This window comes from Conger conger, chromosome 19, assembly GCF_963514075.1.
Source record: "Conger conger chromosome 19, fConCon1.1, whole genome shotgun sequence".
NCBI lineage: Eukaryota > Metazoa > Chordata > Actinopteri > Anguilliformes > Congridae > Conger > Conger conger.
This window is the reverse complement of record NC_083778.1, coordinates 20282551-20301322: the sequence shown is the minus strand read 5'-3', so window position 1 is coordinate 20301322 and position 18772 is coordinate 20282551. Positions and strand designations below refer to the sequence as shown.

The following is an 18772-nucleotide window of genomic DNA, read 5'->3' as shown; positions in this document are numbered from 1 at the left end:
GTTCGCGAGTCCGCGATTTCGCGAGTGTTCGCGATTCCGCGATTTCGCGAGTGTTTGCGAGTAGGCGAGTCCGCGATTTCGCGAGTGATTGCGAGTACGCGATTTGGCGGGTGTTCGCGAGTCCGCGATTTCGCGGGTGTTCGCGAGTCCGCGATTTCGCGGGTGTTCGCGAGTCCGCGATTTCGCGAGTGATTGCGAGTACGCGAGTCCGCGATTTCGCGAGTGTTTGCGAGTCCGCGATTTCGCGAGTGTTTGCGAGTCCGCGATTTCGCGAGTGTTCGCGAGTCCGTGATTTCGCGAGTGTTCGCGAGTCCGCGATTTCGCGAGTGTTCGCGAGTGCGCGATTTCGCGAGTGTTTGCGAGTCCGCGATTTCGCGGGTGTTCGCGAGTCCGCGATTTCGCGAGTTTGCGCGAGTACGCGAGTCCGCGATTTCGCGAGTGTTCGCGAGTCCGCGATTTCGCTAGTGTTCGCGAGTCCGCGATTTCGCTAGTGTTCGCGAGTCCGCGATTTCGCGAGTGTTCGCGAGTCCGCGATTTCGCGAGTGTTTGCGAGTCCGCGATTTCGCGGGTGTTCGCGAGTCCGCGATTTCGCGAGTCCGCGATTTCTCGAGTGTTCGCGAATCCGTGATTTCGCGAGTGTTCGCGAGTCCGCGACTTCGCGAGTGTTCGCGAGTCCGCGATTTCGCGAGTGTTTGCGAGTACGCGAGTCCGCGATTTCGCGAGTGATTGCGAGTACGCGATTTGGCTGGTGTTCGCGAGTCCGCGATTTCGCGAGTGTTTGCGAGTCCGCGATTTCGCGAGTGTTTGCGAGTCCGCGATTTCGCGAGTGTTTGCGAGTCCGCGATTTCGCGAGTGTTTGCGAGTCCGCGATTTCGCGAGTGTTCGCGAGTCCGCGATTTCGCGAGTGATTGCGAGTACGCGAGTCCGCGATTTCGCGAGTGTTTGCGAGTCCGCGATTTCGCGAGTGTTTGCGAGTCCGCGATTTCGCGGGTGTTCGCGAGTCCGCGATTTCGCGAGTGATTGCGAGTACGCGAGTCCGCGAGTGTTCGCGAGTCCGCGATTTCGCGAGTGTTCGCGAGTCCGCGATTTCGCGAGTGTTTGCGAGTCCGCGATTTCGCGAGTGTTTGCGAGTCCGCGATTTCGCGGGTGTTCGCGAGTCCGCGATTTCGCGAGTGATTGCGAGTACGCGAGTCCGCGATTTCGCGAGTGTTTGCGAGTCCGCGATTTCGCGAGTGTTTGCGAGTCCGCGATTTCGCGAGTGATTGCGAGTACGCGAGTCCACGATTTCGCGAGGTTTCGCGAGTCCGCGATTTCGCGAGTGTTTGCGAGTCCGCGAGTGTGCACGAGTCCGCGATTTCGCGAGTGTTTGCGAGTCCGCGATTTCGCGGGTGTTCGCGAGTCCGCGATTTCGCGAGTGTTTGCCAGTCCGCGATTTCGCGAGTGTTCACAAGTCCGCGATTTCGCGAGTGTTCGCGAGTCCGCGATTTCGCGAGTGTTCGCGAGTCCGCGATTTCGCGAGTGTTCGCGAGTCCGCGATTTCGCGAGTGTTTGCGAGTCCGCGATTTCGCGAGTGTTTGCGAGTCCGCGATTTCGCGGGTGTTCGCGAGTCCGCGATTTCGCGAGTGATTGCTAGTACGCGAGTCCGCGATTTCGCGAGTGTTTGCGAGTCCGCGATTTCGCGAGTGTTTGCGAGTCCGCGATTTCGCGGGTGTTCGCGAGTCCGCGATTTCGCGAGTGTTTGCGAGTCCGCGATGTCGCGGGTGTTCGCGAGTCCGCGATTTCGCGAGTGATTGTGAGTACGCGAGTCCGCGATTTCGCGAGTGTTCGCGAGTCCGCGATTTCGCGAGTGTTCGCGAGTCCGCGATTTCGCGGTTGTTCGCGAGTCCGCAATTTCGCGAGTGTTCACGAGTCCGCGATTTCCCGAGTGTTTGCGAGTCCGCGATTTCGCGAGTGTTTGCGAGTCCGCGATTTCGCGAGTGATTGCGAGTACGCGAGTCCGCGATTTCGCGAGTGTTTGCGAGTCCGCAATTTTGCGGGTGTTCGCGAGTCCGCGATTTCGCGAGTGTTTGCGAGTCCGCGATTTCGCGAGTGTTTGCGAGTCCGCAATTTCGCGGGTGTTCGCGAGTCCGCGATTTCGCGAGTGTTTGCGAGTCCGTGATTTCGCGAGTGTTCGCGAGTCCGCGATTTCGCGAGTGTTCGCGAGTCCGCGATTTCGCGAGTGTTTGCGAGTCCGCGATTTCGCGAGTGTTCGCGAGTCCGCGATTTCGCGAGTATTCGCGAGTCCGCGATTTCGCGAGTGATTGCGAGTACGCGAGTCCGCGATTTCGCGAGTGTTCGCGAGTCCGCAATTTCGCGAGTGTTCACGAGTCCGCGATTTCGCGAGTGTTTGCGAGTCCGCGATTTCGCGAGTGTTCGCGAGTCCGCGATTTCGCGGGTGTTCGCGAGTCCGCGATTTCGCGGGTGTTCGCGAGTCCGCGATTTCGAGTCCGCGATTTCGCGAGTGATTGCGAGTACGCGAGTCCGCGATTTCGCGAGTGTTTGCGAGTCCGCGATTTCGCGAGTGTTTGCGAGTCCGCGATTTCGCGGGTGTTCGCGAGTCCGCGATTTCGCGAGTGTTTGCGAGTCCGCGATTTCGCGAGTGTTCGCGAGTCCGTGATTTCGCGAGTGTTCGCGAGTCCGCGATTTCGCGAGTGTTCGCGAGTCCGCGATTTCGCGAGTGTTTGCGAGTAGGCGAGTCCGCGATTTCGCGAGTGATTGCGAGTACGCGATTTGGCGGGTGTTCGCGAGTCCGCGATTTCGCGGGTGTTCGCGAGTCCGCGATTTCGCGAGTGATTGCGAGTACGCGAGTCCGCGATTTCGCGAGTGTTTGCGAGTCCGCGATTTCGCGAGTGTTTGCGAGTCCGCGATTTCGCGAGTGTTCGCGAGTCCGTGATTTCGCGAGTGTTCGCGAGTCCGCGATTTCGCGAGTGTTCGCGAGTCCGCGATTTCGCGAGTGTTCGCGAGTGCGCGATTTCGCGAGTGTTTGCGAGTCCGCGATTTCGCGGGTGTTCGCGAGTCCGCGATTTCGCGAGTTTGCGCGAGTACGCGAGTCCGCGATTTCGCGAGTGTTCGCGAGTCCGCGATTTCGCTAGTGTTCGCGAGTCCGCGATTTCGCTAGTGTTCGCGAGTCCGCGATTTCGCTAGTGTTCGCGAGTCCGCGATTTCGCGAGTGTTCGCGAGTCCGCGATTTCGCGAGTGATTGCGAGTACGCGAGTCCGCGATTTCGCGAGTGTTTGCGAGTCCGCGATTTCGCGAGTGTTTGCGAGTCCGCGATTTCGCGAGTGTTCGCGAGTCCGTGATTTCGCGAGTGTTCGCGAGTCCGCGATTTCGCGAGTGTTCGCGAGTCCGCGATTTCGCGAGTGTTCGCGAGTGCGCGATTTCGCGAGTGTTTGCGAGTCCGCGATTTCGCGGGTGTTCGCGAGTCCGCGATTTCGCGAGTTTGCGCGAGTACGCGAGTCCGCGATTTCGCGAGTGTTCGCGAGTCCGCGATTTCGCTAGTGTTCGCGAGTCCGCGATTTCGCTAGTGTTCGCGAGTCCGCGATTTCGCGAGTGTTCGCGAGTCCGCGATTTCGCGAGTGTTTGCGAGTCCGCGATTTCGCGGGTGTTCGCGAGTCCGCGATTTCGCGAGTCCGCGATTTCTCGAGTGTTCGCGAATCCGTGATTTCGCGAGTGTTCGCGAGTCCGCGACTTCGCGAGTGTTCGCGAGTCCGCGATTTCGCGAGTGTTTGCGAGTACGCGAGTCCGCGATTTCGCGAGTGATTGCGAGTACGCGATTTGGCTGGTGTTCGCGAGTCCGCGATTTCGCGAGTGTTTGCGAGTCCGCGATTTCGCGAGTGTTTGCGAGTCCGCGATTTCGCGAGTGTTTGCGAGTCCGCGATTTCGCGAGTGTTTGCGAGTCCGCGATTTCGCGAGTGTTCGCGAGTCCGCGATTTCGCGAGTGATTGCGAGTACGCGAGTCCGCGATTTCGCGAGTGTTTGCGAGTCCGCGATTTCGCGAGTGTTTGCGAGTCCGCGATTTCGCGGGTGTTCGTGAGTACGAGAGTTCGCGTATGTGCGTAAGTATGCCAGTACGCGATTTCGCGAGTGTTCGTGAGTACGAGAGTTAGCGATTTCGCGAGTGTTCGTGAGTACGAGAGTTCGCGTATGTGCGTAAGTATGCCAGTACGCGATTTTGCGAGTGTTCGTGAGTACGCGAGTTCGCATACGTGCGTAAGTACGCGTGTACGCGATTCCGCGTGAGTACGCGAGTACGCGATTTCGCGTATGTGCGTGAGTACACGAGTACGCGATTTCGCGAGTGTTCGTCAGAACGCGAGTACGCGATTTCGCGAGTGTTCGTCAGAACGCGATTTCGCGAGTGTTCGCGAGTACCCTTGTACGCGAGTGTTTGTGAGTACGTGAGTACGCGATTTCGCGTATGTTCGTGAGTATGCGAGTACGCGATTTCGCGAGTGTTTAAGTGTCTGTGAGTGTGTTTGAGTGTGTGTGTGAGTGTGTTTGAGTGTGTGTGAGAGTGTGTGTGTTTGAGTGTGTGTGAGTGTGAGTGTGTGTATGAGTGTGTGTGTGTGTGTGTGCGTGTGAGTGTGTGTTTGAGTGTGTGTGTGTGCGTGTTTGTGTGAGTGGGTGTTTGTGTTTGAGTGTGCGAGTGTGTGCGAGTGTGTGTGTGAGTGTGTGTGTGTGTGAGTGTGCGTGTGAGTGTGCGAGTATGTGTGTGAATGCGATCATGCGTTAGGGCACGAGTAGCAACGCATGGCTAACAGTCAATATAGCCATCTCCTCAGCAAAACATGTAATATACCTGTGATATAGTTTTTATGAAAGCCATTACAGACTTTCTTGTTTGTATTATGTGGTTAATGTGCACAGATCTACAGATGAGTACGCGAGTCCACGATTTCGCGTGAGTACGTGATTTCGCGAGTGTTCGCGATTTCGCGTGAGTACGCGAGTACGCGATTTCGCGTGAGTACGCGATTTTGCGTGAGTACGCGAGTACGCGATTTTGCGTGAGTACGCGAGTCCGCGATTTCACGAGTGTTCGCGAGTACGCGAGTTCGCGTATGTGCGTGAGTACGCGATTTCGCGAGTGTTCGTGAGTACGAGAGTTAGCGATTTCGCGAGTGTTCGTGAGTACGAGAGTTCGCGTATGTGCGTAAGTATGCCAGTACGCGATTTTGCGAGTGTTCGTGAGTACGCGAGTTCGCATACGTGCGTAAGTACGCGTGTACGCGATTCCGCGTGAGTACGCGAGTACGCGATTTCGCGTATGTGCGTGAGTACACAATTCCGCGAGTACGCGTAAGTACGCGATTTCGCCAGTGTTCGTCAGTACGCGATTTCGCGAGTGTTAGCGAGTACCCTTGTACGCGAGTGTTCGCGAGTACCCTTGTACGCGAGTGTTCGTGAGTACGCGATTTCGCGTATGTTCGTGAGTACGCGAGTACGCGATTTCGCGAGTGTTTGAGTGTGTGTGAGTGTGTTTGAGTGTGTGTGTGAGTGTGTTTGAGTGTGTGTGAGAGTGTGTGTGTTTGAGTTTGTGCGAGTGTGTTTGAGTGTGTGTGAGTGTGTTCGCAAATGCGCGAGTGCGTGTGTGTGAGTGTGTGTGAGTGTGAGTGTGAGTGTGAGTGTGAGTGTGAGTGTGTGTGTGAGTGTGAGTGCGTGCGTGCGTGTTTGAGTGTGTGTGAGTGTGAGTGTGAGTGTGTGCAGACACGATAGGAAACTATTGTACCGTAAGAACTCGCCTACCTTTGTAATGGTACTGCCAACATGGCACTTCACCTAGTTTATTCGCTTTTAGCCTTTTCATAATTATTGCCAACTAACGTTTACTAACATTTACTAACGTTAACATTGTTAAGAAATAAAATTCAGTTCGTCTTACCGTCGACACTGTTCGAGACTCAAATGTCATTGCTTGCAACAACTACTTAATAGCTTTGGAGGTCTAACAGAATAGTAAGAAACATGTAACGAGTTCTGTGTAAAAAGTGACATTACTGTCAAAGTGCTTTAAACACTGTTGTTTAATGGAATGCAAAATAAGTTGGGAAGCTGAAGACGGCCAGCTTTTGACTATTCACTGTGTCATGCTGGCGTGTTGGATAAAATGTTAGGCATTCGCAGAAAACAACGAAATATGTTCCTCTGCTTAACGAGAAAGTGCTGTACAAACTTGTATAAACACTAAGCGACTGTAATAAAGTTAAGTTTAAAGTTACGGTTCGGAGAATTTCTGGAAGTGCTCGCCTATAATGCTCGAGCATTGAACTCAGAGCCGACCGTGTCCACGAGCTTTACATTTAAAATATTGATTGTAACGGCTCTTTGTCAATCAGCAAAGTTACAGGTGATAAAGCGGAAATGGTCAGCCAGAGATGTTTTTGAGACTGAGTACGTGTACGCCTTGAGCTGTCGGGTGTTTGGCATGTCTGTTTGCCGGATCGCTGAATTGGCAGAGAGAACATCAGAGACGTCATACTCCAAGGCCAAGTAATTTTATTTTATCGTTTCATCTAGCACCGTTTTTTTGCCTAATGCCATCTGTAAAAATGCAGTTGTTGAAGTTTCACAATGTGGATCTTTTCACGCTCAATTATTGCGAAGCCGGTGCTTCTCAATGAAAAAAATTGGTTACCCATTTAAAAGTGGATAGCAATGTAAAAATGTGCTTTTGAGATTACAACCCTCACACTCAAGATACAATTCGCTTATATTTCACACCTGCAGGAGCGTGTGAAATATTATGAAAAATATTAATTATCATAATGTATGACATATGGACCGAAAGGTGTAGATGGACAACACAGTTTTGACGATATCAAAAATGCGAATTGTTATTTTGAATTCTGTCTCATGCGTGGCAAATTCACCCGTGCATTGGCTAATCCAAATCCATGGTCAATATGATTCATATGCACTTGGTGTTTAGCCTTGAGCATTTCCTGTACTGTACCCTCACGTGAACCTAAAGCATGCTGGGAATTTGTAATCGCCAAGACACGGGAGAATTTGCCACTCATGGGAAAGAATTCAAAATAAATAATACATGTAATAAATACTATTAATTGGTTACACTTTACAATATGTTTCATGGATTAACCAATGTATGTTATTCACATGAATTAATTACATTTCATTTGTTAATTTGTGAACAACTAACTAACATATTTGTACATTCATATTTAGACATTAGCAAATCATAGGATTAGTTGACCATTAACAAACATATAAAGTTTTTCATTCCAGTATGAATTAGCAATAACTAATGTAGTTGTTAACATGAACTAATGATGTACAAATACATGAACAGAGCTGTACAGATGAACTTCTCAGTCTTGGCTAGTTAACCTCAGTGTGACATATTAATGAATACAAACTGGAGTGGCCGGGTTTTACTCACACAGACAGGAAGGACTTCCTTTGGAAAGTTCAGTTTCCTGTCCATTCGTCTTCTCATCCCAGTGCACACTGCAAAAAAAAGTGTCAAAAGCATTTTAGTCTTGTAATGACACATGAAATCATGTTTTTGTTCTCTCAAGTAGAAAATGTTAACTTGTTTTTAAGTGAAACGTATTGCTGGCCATGTGAACTTGTCTCACCCCGTTGGCAAATCTTTAAATGAGTAAATCTCTCTAACCCCATTGGCAATCAACTGCTTTCACTGATCAATTAAGTGCTGAGTAACAACTAAAGCCAGCGCACACGGCGGCTCTCCAGGACCAGGAGTGAGGGCCACTGGCCCAGTGTGTTGTCTGTGGTTCTGACAGCGATGTGTTTGTGGACTCAGTGGCTTGCGGGAAGGGGCTGGACAGCACCACCGTGGCCGTCCATGAAGAGGAGATCTTCTGCAGAACCTGTTACGGCAAGAAGTACGGGCCCAAGGGGTACGGCTACGGCCAGGGGGCCGGGGTCCTGAACATGGACCGGGGAGAGAAGCTCGGCACCAAGGGGTACGGCTACGGCCAGGGGGCCGCGAGTGTTCGCGAGTCCGTGATTTTGTGAGTGTTCGCGAGTACGCGAGTCCGCGATTTCGCGAGTGTTCGCGAGTCCGCGATTTCGCGAGTGTTCGCGAGTATGCGATTTCGCGTGAGTACGCGAGTACGCGATTTCGCATGAGTACGCGATTTCGCGTGAGTCCGCGAGTACGCGATTTTGTGTGAGAACGTGAGTACGCGATTTCGCGTGAGTACACGATTTCGTGCGAGTCCGCGAGTGTTCGCGAGTACGCGATTTCGCGTGAGTACGCGTGAGTACGCGATTTCGCGAGTGTTCGTGCGTACGCGAGTACGCGATTTCGCGAGTGTTCGTGAGTACGCGATTTCGCGAGTGTTCGTGAGTTCGTGAGACACGGGAGAATTTGCCACTCATGGGAAAGAATTCAAAATAAATAATACATGTAATAAATACTATTAATTGGTTACACTTTACAATATGTTTCATGGATTAACCAATGTATGTTATTCACATGAATTAATTACATTTCATTTGTTAATTTGTGAACAACTAACTAACATATTTGTACATTCATATTTAGACATTAGCAAATCATAGGATTAGTTGACCATTAACAAACATATAAAGTTTTTCATTCCAGTATGAATTAGCAATAACTAATGTAGTTGTTAACATGAACTAATGATGTACAAATACATGAACAGAGCTGTACAGATGAACTTCTCAGTCTTGGCTAGTTAACCTCAGTGTGACATATTAATGAATACAAACTGGAGTGGCCGGGTTTTACTCACACAGACAGGAAGGACTTCCTTTGGAAAGTTCAGTTTCCTGTCCATTCGTCTTCTCATCCCAGTGCACACTGCAAAAAAAAGTGTCAAAAGCATTTTAGTCTTGTAATGACACATGAAATCATGTTTTTGTTCTCTCAAGTAGAAAATGTTAACTTGTTTTTAAGTGAAACGTATTGCTGGCCATGTGAACTTGTCTCACCCCGTTGGCAAATCTTTTTTTTTTACTTAAATGAGTAAATCTCTCTAACCCCATTGGCAATCAACTGCTTTCACTGATCAATTAAGTGCTGAGTAACAACTAAAGCCAGCGCACACGGCGGCTCTCCAGGACCAGGAGTGAGGGCCACTGGCCCGGTGTGTTGTCTGTGGTTCTGACAGCGATGTGTTTGTGGACTCAGTGGCTTGCGGGAAGGGGCTGGACAGCACCACCGTGGCCGTCCATGAAGAGGAGATCTTCTGCAGAACCTGTTACGGCAAGAAGTACGGGCCCAAGGGGTACGGCTACGGCCAGGGGGCCGCGAGTGTTCGCGAGTCCGTGATTTCGTGAGTGTTCGCGAGTACGCGATTTCGCGAGTGTTCGCGAGTCCGCGAGTGTTCGCCAGTCCGCGATTTCGCGAGTGTTCGCGAGTATGCGATTTCGCGTGAGTACGCGAGTACGCGATTTCGCGTGAGTACGCGAGTACACGATTTCGCGTGAGTACGCGAGTACCCGATTTCGCGCGAGTCCGCGATTTCGCGTGAGTCCGCGAGTATGCGATTTCGTGTGAGAACGTGAGTACGCGATTTCGCGTGAGTACGCGATTTCGTGCGAGTACGCGATTTCGCGTGAGTCCGCGAGTGTTCGCGAGTACGCGAGTACGCGATTTCGCGGGAGTACGCGAGTCCGCGTGAGTACGCGAGTCCGGGTGAGTACGCGAGTCCGCGTGAGTACGCGAGTACGCGATTTCGCGAGTGTTCGTGCGTACGAGAGTACGTGATTTCGCGAGTGTTCGTGAGTACGCGATTTCGCGAGTGTTCGTGAGTTCGTGAGTTCGCGATTTCGCGAGTGTCCGCGAGTGCGCGAATTCGCGAGTGTTCGTGAGTACGCGATTTCGTGAGTGTTCGTGAGTACGCGATTTCGCGAGTGTTCGTGAGTTCACGATTTCGCGAGTGTTCGTGAGTACGCGATTTCGCGAGTGTTCGTCAGTACGAGATTTCGCGAGTGTTCGTGAATACGCGATTTCGCGAGTGTTCGTGAGTACGCGATTTCGCGAGTGTTCGTGAGTACGCGAGTACGCAAGTTCGCGTATGTGCGTGAGTACGTGAGTTCACAAGTGTTCGTCAGAACGCAAGTATGCGATTTGGCGAGGGTTCGTGAGTACGCGAGTTTGCGAGTGTTCGTGAGTACGTGAGTACGCGATTTGGCGAGGGTTCGTGAGTACGCGAGTTTGCGAGTGTTCGTGAGTACATGAGTACGCGATTTCGCGTATGTGCGTAAGTATGCGAGTACGTGAGTGTGGTGAGTACGTGATTTCGCGAGCGTTCGTCAGTACGCGATTTCGCGAGTGTTCGTGAGTGCGCGATTTTGCGAGTGTTCGTGAGTGCGCGAGTACGCGATTTCGCGAGTGTTCGTGAGTACGCGATTTAGCGAGTGTTCGTGAGTACGCGATTTTGCGAGTGTTCGTGAGTACGTGATTTCGCGAGTGTTCGTGAGTACGTGAGTTCGCGTATGTGCATGAGTACGCAATTTCGCGAGTGTTCGTGAGTACGCGATTTTGCGTATGTGCGTAAGTACGCGAGTACGTGAGTGTGCGTGAGTACGTGATTTCGCGAGCATTCGTCAGTACGCGATTTCGCGAGTGTTCGTGAGTGCGCGATTTTGCGAGTGTTCGTGAGTACGCGAGTACGCGATTTCGCGAGTGTTCGTGAGTACGCGATTTTGCGAGTGTTTGTCAGTACGCGAGTGCGCGAGTTCGCCTGTGTCGCGAGTGTTCGCGAGTACGCGATTTTGCGAGTGCTCATGAGAACGCGATTTCGCGAGTGTGCGTATGTGCGTAAGTACGCGAGTGTTCGTGAGTTTGTGAGTACGCGATTTCGCGAGTGTTCGTGAATACGCGAGTACGCGATTTCGCGAGTGTTCGTGAATACGCGAGTTCGCGAGTGTTCGTGAGTACGCAATTTCGCGAGTGTTCGTGAGCACGCGAGTACGCGATTTCGCGAGTGTTCGTGGGTACGCTATTTCGCGAGTGTTCGTGAGTACGTGATTTCGCGAGTGTTCGTAAGTACGTGAGTACGCGATTTCGCGATTGTTCATGTGTACGCGATTTCACGACTGTTCGTCAGTACGCGATTTTGCGAGTGTTCGTGAGTCCGCGAGTTTGCGTGAGTACGCGAGTGTGCATAAGTATGCGAGTACGCGATTTTGCGAGTGTTCGCGAGTACGCGATTTTGCGAGTGTTCATGAGTACGCGATTTCGCGAGTGTGCGTATGTGCGTAAGTACGCGAGTGTTCGTGAGTACGCAAGTACGCGTATGTGCGTGACTACGCGAGTAGGCGATTTCGCGAGTGTTCGTGAGTACGCAAATTTCGCGAGTGTTCGTCAGTACGTGAGTACGCGATTTCGCAAGTGTTCATCAGTACGTGATTTCGCGAGTGTTCGTCAGTACGAGAGTACGCGATTTCGCGAGTGTTCGTGAGTACACGATTTCGCGGGTGTTCGTCAGTACACGATTTCGCGGGTGTTCGTCAGTACGCGATTTCGCGAGTGTTCGTCAGTACACGAGTACGCGATTTTGCGAGTGATCGTGAGTACGCGATTTCGCGAGTGTTCGTGAGCACGCGAGTACGCGATTTCGCGAGTGTTCGTGGGTACGCTATTTCGCGAGTGTTCGTGAGTACGTGATTTCGCGAGTGTTCGTAAGTACGTGAGTACGCGATTTCGCGATTGTTCATGTGTACGCGATTTCACGACTGTTCGTCAGTACGCGATTTTGCGAGTGTTCGTGAGTCCGCGAGTTTGCGTATGTGCGTGAGTACGCGAGTGTGCATAAGTATGCGAGTACGCGATTTTGCGAGTGTTCATGAGTGCGCGATTTCGCGAGTGTGCGTATGTGCGTACGTACGCGAGTGTTCGTGAGTACGCAAGTACGCGATTTCGCGAGTGTTCGTGAGTACGCGATTTAGCGAGTGTTCGTGAGTACGCGATTTTGCGAGTGTTCGTGAGTACGTGATTTCGCGAGTGTTCGTGAGTACGTGAGTTCGCGTATGTGCATGAGTACGCAATTTCGCGAGTGTTCGTGAGTACGCGATTTTGCGTATGTGCGTAAGTACGCGAGTACGTGAGTGTGCGTGAGTACGTGATTTCGCGAGCATTCGTCAGTACGCGATTTCGCGAGTGTTCGTGAGTGCGCGATTTTGCGAGTGTTCGTGAGTACGCGAGTACGCGATTTCGCGAGTGTTCGTGAGTACGCGATTTTGCGAGTGTTTGTCAGTACGCGAGTGCGCGAGTTCGCCTGTGTCGCGAGTGTTCGCGAGTACGCGATTTTGCGAGTGCTCATGAGAACGCGATTTCGCGAGTGTGCGTATGTGCGTAAGTACGCGAGTGTTCGTGAGTTTGTGAGTACGCGATTTCGCGAGTGTTCGTGAATACGCGAGTACGCGATTTCGCGAGTGTTCGTGAATACGCGAGTTCGCGAGTGTACGTGAGTACGCAATTTCGCGAGTGTTCGTGAGCACGCGAGTACGCGATTTCGCGAGTGTTCGTGGGTACGCTATTTCGCGAGTGTTCGTGAGTACGTGATTTCGCGAGTGTTCGTAAGTACGTGAGTACGCGATTTCGCGATTGTTCATGTGTACGCGATTTCACGACTGTTCGTCAGTACGCGATTTTGCGAGTGTTCGTGAGTCCGCGAGTTTGCGTGAGTACGCGAGTGTGCATAAGTATGCGAGTACGCGATTTTGCGAGTGTTCGCGAGTACGCGATTTTGCGAGTGTTCATGAGTACGCGATTTCGCGAGTGTGCGTATGTGCGTAAGTACGCGAGTGTTCGTGAGTACGCAAGTACGCGTATGTGCGTGACTACGCGAGTAGGCGATTTCGCGAGTGTTCGTGAGTACGCAAATTTCGCGAGTGTTCGTCAGTACGTGAGTACGCGATTTCGCAAGTGTTCATCAGTACGTGATTTCGCGAGTGTTCGTCAGTACGAGAGTACGCGATTTCGCGAGTGTTCGTGAGTACACGATTTCGCGGGTGTTCGTCAGTACACGATTTCGCGGGTGTTCGTCAGTACGCGATTTCGCGAGTGTTCGTCAGTACACGAGTACGCGATTTTGCGAGTGATCGTGAGTACGCGATTTCGCGAGTCTTCGTGAGTACGCGAGTACGCGATTTCGCGAGTGTTCGTGGGTACGCTATTTCGCGAGTGTTCGTGAGTACGTGATTTCGCGAGTGTTCGTAAGTACGTGAGTACGCAATTTCGCGATTGTTCATGTGTACGCGATTTCACGACTGTTCGTCAGTACGCGATTTTGCGAGTGTTCGTGAGTCCGCGAGTTTGCGTATGTGCGTGAGTACGCGAGTGTGCATAAGTATGCGAGTACGCGATTTTGCGAGTGTTCATGAGTGCGCGATTTCGCGAGTGTGCGTATGTGCGTACGTACGCGAGTGTTCGTGAGTACGCAAGTACGCGATTTCGCGAGTGTTCGTGAGTACGCGATTTAGCGAGTGTTCGTGAGTACGCGATTTTGCGAGTGTTCGTGAGTACGTGATTTCGCGAGTGTTCGTGAGTACGTGAGTTCGCGTATGTGCATGAGTACGCAATTTCGCGAGTGTTCGTGAGTACGCGATTTTGCGTATGTGCGTAAGTACGCGAGTACGTGAGTGTGCGTGAGTACGTGATTTCGCGAGCATTCGTCAGTACGCGATTTCGCGAGTGTTCGTGAGTGCGCGATTTTGCGAGTGTTCGTGAGTACGCGAGTACGCGATTTCGCGAGTGTTCGTGAGTACGCGATTTTGCGAGTGTTTGTCAGTACGCGAGTGCGCGAGTTCGCCTGTGTCGCGAGTGTTCGCGAGTACGCGATTTTGCGAGTGCTCATGAGAACGCGATTTCGCGAGTGTGCGTATGTGCGTAAATACGCGAGTGTTCGTGAGTTTGTGAGTACGCGGATGTGCGTGACTACGCGAGTACGCGATTTCGCGAGTGTTCGTGAGTACGTGAGTACGCGAGTACGCGATTTCGCGAGTGTTCGTGAATACGCGAGTACGCGATTTCGCGAGTGTTCGTGAATACGCGAGTTCGCGTATGTGCGTGAGTACGCGATTTCGCGAGTGTTCGTAAGTACGTGAGTACGCGATTTCGCGATTGTTCATGTGTACGCGATTTCACGACTGTTCGTCAGTACGCGATTTTGCGAGTGTTCGTGAGTCCGCGAGTTTGCGTATGTGCGTGAGTACGCGAGTGTGCATAAGTATGCGAGTTCGCGATTTTGCGAGTGTTCATGAGTACGCGATTTCGCGAGTGTGCGTATGTGCGTAAGTACGCGAGTGTTCGTGAGTACGCAAGTACGCGTATGTACGTGACTACGCGAGTAGGCGATTTCGCGAGTGTTCGTGAGTACGCAATTTCGCGAGTGTTCGTCAGTACGTGAGTACGCGATTTCGCAAGTGTTCGTCAGTACGTGATTTCGCGAGTGTTCGTCAGTACGAGAGTACGCGATTTCGCGAGTGTTCGTGAGTACACGATTTCGCGGGTGTTCGTCAGTACACGATTTCGCGGGTGTTCGTCAGTACGCGATTTCGCGAGTGTTCGTCAGTACACGAGTACGCGATTTCGCGAGTGATCGTGAGTACGCGATTTCGCGAGTGTTCGTGAGTATGCGAGTACGCGATTTTGCGAGTGTTCGTGAGTACGCTATTTCGAGAGTGTTCGTGAGTACGCGATTCCGCGATTCCGCGAGTGTTCGTAAGTACGCGAGTACGCGATTTTGCGAGTGTTCATGAGTCCGTGATTTCGCGAGTGTTCGTCAGTACGCGATTTTGCGAGTGTTCGTGAGTACGCGATTTCGCGAGTGTTCGTCAGTATGCGAGTACGCGATTTCGCGAGTGTTCGTGAGTACGCGATTTCGCGAGTGTTCGTGAGTACGCGATTTCGCGAGTGTTCGTCAGTGCGCGATTTCGCGAGTGTTCGTCAGTACGCGATTTCGCGAGTGTTCGGCAGTACGCGAGTACGCGATTTCGCGAGTGTTCGTGAGTACGCGATTTCGCGAGTGTTCGTGAGTACGCGATTTCGCGAGTGTTCGTGAGTACGCGATTTCGCGAGTGTTCGTGAGTACGCTATTTCGCGAGTGTTCGTGAGTACGCTATTTCGCGAGTGTTCGTGAGTACGCGAGTTTGCGTATGTGCGTGAGTACGCGAGTGTGCATAAGTACGCGAGTACGCGATTTTGCGAGTGTTCATGAGTACGTGATTTCGCGAGTGTGCGTCAGTACGCGAGTACGCGAGTGTGCGTCAGTACGCGAGTACGCGAGTACGCGATTTCGCGAGTGTTCGTGAGTACGTGATAACGCGAGTGTTCGTGAGGACCCGAGTACGCGTATGTGCGTGACTACGCGAGTACGCCATTTCGCGAGTGTTCGTCAGTACGTGAGTACGCGATTTCGCGAGTGTTCGTCAGTACGCGATTTCGCGGATGATCGTCAGTACGCGATTTCGTGAGTGTTCGTGAGTACGCGAGTGTTCGCGAGTACGCGAGTGTGCGTATGTGCGCAAGTACGCGAGTATGCGAGTTCGCGTATGTGCGTGACTACGCAAGTACGCGATTTCGCGAGTGTTCGTGAGTACGCGATTTCGCGAGTGTTCGTCAGTATGTTAGTACGCGATTTCCCGAGTGTTCATCAGTACGCGATTTCGCGAGTGTTCGTCAGTACGCGAGTACCTGATTTCGCGAGTGTTCGTGAGTACGCGATTTCGCGAGTGTTCGTGAGCACGTGAGTACGCGATTCCGCGAGTGTTCGTGAGTACGCAAGTAGGCGATTTTGCGAATGTTCATGAGTCCGCGATTTCGCGAGTGTTCGTCAGTACGCAATTTCGCGAGTGTTCGTCAGTACGCGATTTCGCGAGTGTTCGTCAGTACGCGAGTACCTGATTTCGCGAGTGTTCGTGAGTACGCGATTTCGCGAGTGTTCGTGAGCACGTGAGTACGCGATTCCGCGAGTGTTCGTGAGCACGCAAGTAGGCGATTTTGCGAATGTTCATGAGTCCGCGATTTCGCGAGTGTTCGTCAGTACGCGATTTCGCGAGTGTTCGTCAGTACGCGAGTACGCGATTTCGAGAGTGTTCGTGAGTACGCGATTTCGCGAGTGTTCTTGAGTACGCGATTTCGCGAGTGTTCATGAGTACGCGATTTCGCGAGTGTTCGTGAGTACGCTATTTCCCGAGTGTTCGTGAGTACGCGAGTTTGCGTATGTGCGTGAGTACGCGAGTACGCGAGTGTGCATAAGTACGCGAGTACGCGATTTTGCGAGTGCTCATGAGAACGCGATTTCGCGAGTGTGCGTATGTGCGTGAGTACGCGAGTGTTCGTGAGTTCGTGAGTACGCGATTTCGCGAGTGTTCATGAGTCCGTGATTTCGCGAGTGTTCGTCAGTACGCGATTTTGCGAGTGTTCGTGAGTACGCGATTTCGCGAGTGTTCGTCAGTATGCGAGTACGCGATTTCGCGAATGTTCGTGAGTACGCGATTTCGCGAGTGTTCGTGAGTACGCGATTTCGCGAGTGTTCGTGAGTACGCGATTTCGCGAGTGTTCGTCAGTACGCGATTTCGCGAGTGTTCGTCAGTACGCGAGTACGCGATTTCGCGAGTGTTCGTGAGTACGCGATTTCGCGAGTGTTCGTGAGTACGCGATTTCGCGAGTGTTCGTGAGTACGCGATTTCGCGAGTGTTCGTGAGTACGCTATTTCGCGAGTGTTCGTGAGTACGCTATTTCGCGAGTGTTCGTGAGTACGCGGGTACGCGAGTGTGCGTCAGTACGCGAGTACGCGAGTACGCGATTTCGCGAGTGTTCGTGAGTACGTGATAACGCGAGTGTTCGTGAGGACCCGAGTACGCGTATGTGCGTGACTACGCGAGTACGCGATTTCGCGAGTGTTCGTCAGTACGCGAGTACGCGATTTCGAGAGTGTTCGTGAGTACGCGATTTCGCGAGTGTTCGTGAGTACGCTATTTCCCGAGTGTTCGTGAGTACGCGAGTTTGCGTATGTGCGTGAGTACGCGAGTGTGCATAAGTACGCGATTTCGAGAGTGTTCGTGAGTACGCGATTTCGCGAGTGTTCGTCAGTACGCGAGTACGCGATTTCGAGAGTGTTCGTGAGTACGCGATTTCGCGAGTGTTCGTGAGTACGCTATTTCCCGAGTGTTCGTGAGTTCGTGAGTACGCGGATGTGCGTGACTACGCGAGTACGCGATTTCGCGAGTGTTTGTGAGTACGCGAGTACGCGGTTTCGCGAGTGTTCGTGAATACGCGAGTACGCGATTTCGCGAGTGTTCGTGAATACGCGAGTTCGCGTATGTGCGTGAGTACGCGATTTCGCGAGTGTTTGTAAGTACGCGAGTACGTGATTTCGCGAGTGTTCGTGAGTACGCGATTTCGCGAGTGTTCGTGAGTACGCGAGTACGCAAGTTCGCGTATGTGCGTGAGTACGCGATTTCGCAAGTGTTCGTGAGTACGCGATTTCGCGAGGGTTCGTCGGTACGCGAGTACGCGATTTCGCGAGTGTTCGTCGGTACGCGAGTACGCGATTTCGCGAGTGTTCATGAGTCCGTGATTTCGCGAGTGTTTGTCAGTACGCGATTTTGCGAGTGTTCGTGAGTACGCGATTTCGCGAGTGTTCGTCAGTACGCGAGTACGCGATTTCGCGAGTGTTCGTGAGTACGCGATTTCGCGAGTGTTCGTGAGTACGCGAGTACGCGATTTCGAGAGTGTTTGTGAGTATGCGGGTACGCGATTTCGCAAGTGTTCGTGAGTACGCTATTTCGCGAGTGTTCGTCAGTACGCGAGTACGCGATTCCGCGAGTGTTCGTGAGTACGCGAGTTCGCGTATGTGCGTGAGTACGCGACTACGCGAGTGTTCGTCAGTACGCAAGTACGCGATTTTGCGAGTGTACGTAAGTACACGAGTACGCAATTTCGTGAGTGTTCCTCAATACGCGATTTTGCGAGTGTTCGTGAGTACGTGAGTACGCGAGTACGCGAGTTCGCGAGTGTTCGTGAGTACGCGAGTTCGCGTATGTTCGTGAGTACGCGATTTCGCGAGTGTTCCTGAGTACGCGAATGTGCGTAAGTACGCGAGTACGTGAGTGTGCGTGAGTACGTGAGTTCACAAGTGTTCGTGAGTACACGATTTCGCGAGTGTTCGTGAATACGCGAGGACACGATTTCGCGAGTGTTCGTGAGTACGCGAGTACGAGAGTTCGCGAGTGTTCGTGAGTACGCGAGTACGCGATTTCGCGAGTGTTCGTGAGGACTCGAGTACGTGATTTCGCGAGTGTTCGTAAGTACGCGAGTTCGCGAGTGTTCGTGAGTACGCGAGTGTGCGTATGTGCGTAAGTACGGGAGTATGCAAGTTCGCGTATGGGCGTGAGAACGCGAGTACGCAAGTTCGCGTATGTGCGTAAGTACGCGAGTACGTGAGTACGCGAGTTCGCGTATGTGCATCTGTACGCGAGTATGCAATTTCGCGAGTGTTCGTGAGTACGCGATTTCGCGTATGTGCGTAAGTACGCGAGCACGTGAGTGTGCGTGAGTACGTGATTTCGCAAGTGTTCGTGAGTACGCGATTTCGCGAGTGTTCGTGAGTACGCGAGTATGCGATTTCGAGAGTGTTTGTGAGTACGCGGGTATGCGATTTCGCAAGTGTTCGTGACTTCGCTATTTCGCGAGTGTTCGTCCGTACGCGAGTACGCGATTTCGCGAGTGTTCGTGAGTACGCGAGTTCGCGTATATGCGTGAGTA

At 52.2% G+C, this 18772-nt stretch overlaps 1 long non-coding RNA gene across 1 annotated transcript in view; it reads right to left on the bottom strand.

Moving 5' to 3' along the window:
- Positions 1-7422: 7422 nt before the first annotated feature.
- The window catches only part of LOC133118891 (uncharacterized), an 87010-nt gene continuing 75660 nt past the window's right edge, over positions 7423-18772 (bottom strand). Inside the window, exons 2-3 of the long non-coding RNA XR_009706452.1 lie at positions 8787-8854; positions 7423-7506 (exon numbers count right to left, since the gene is read on the bottom strand). This is a non-coding gene — a long non-coding RNA (uncharacterized LOC133118891). The remainder of the gene's footprint in view (positions 7507-8786; positions 8855-18772) is intronic.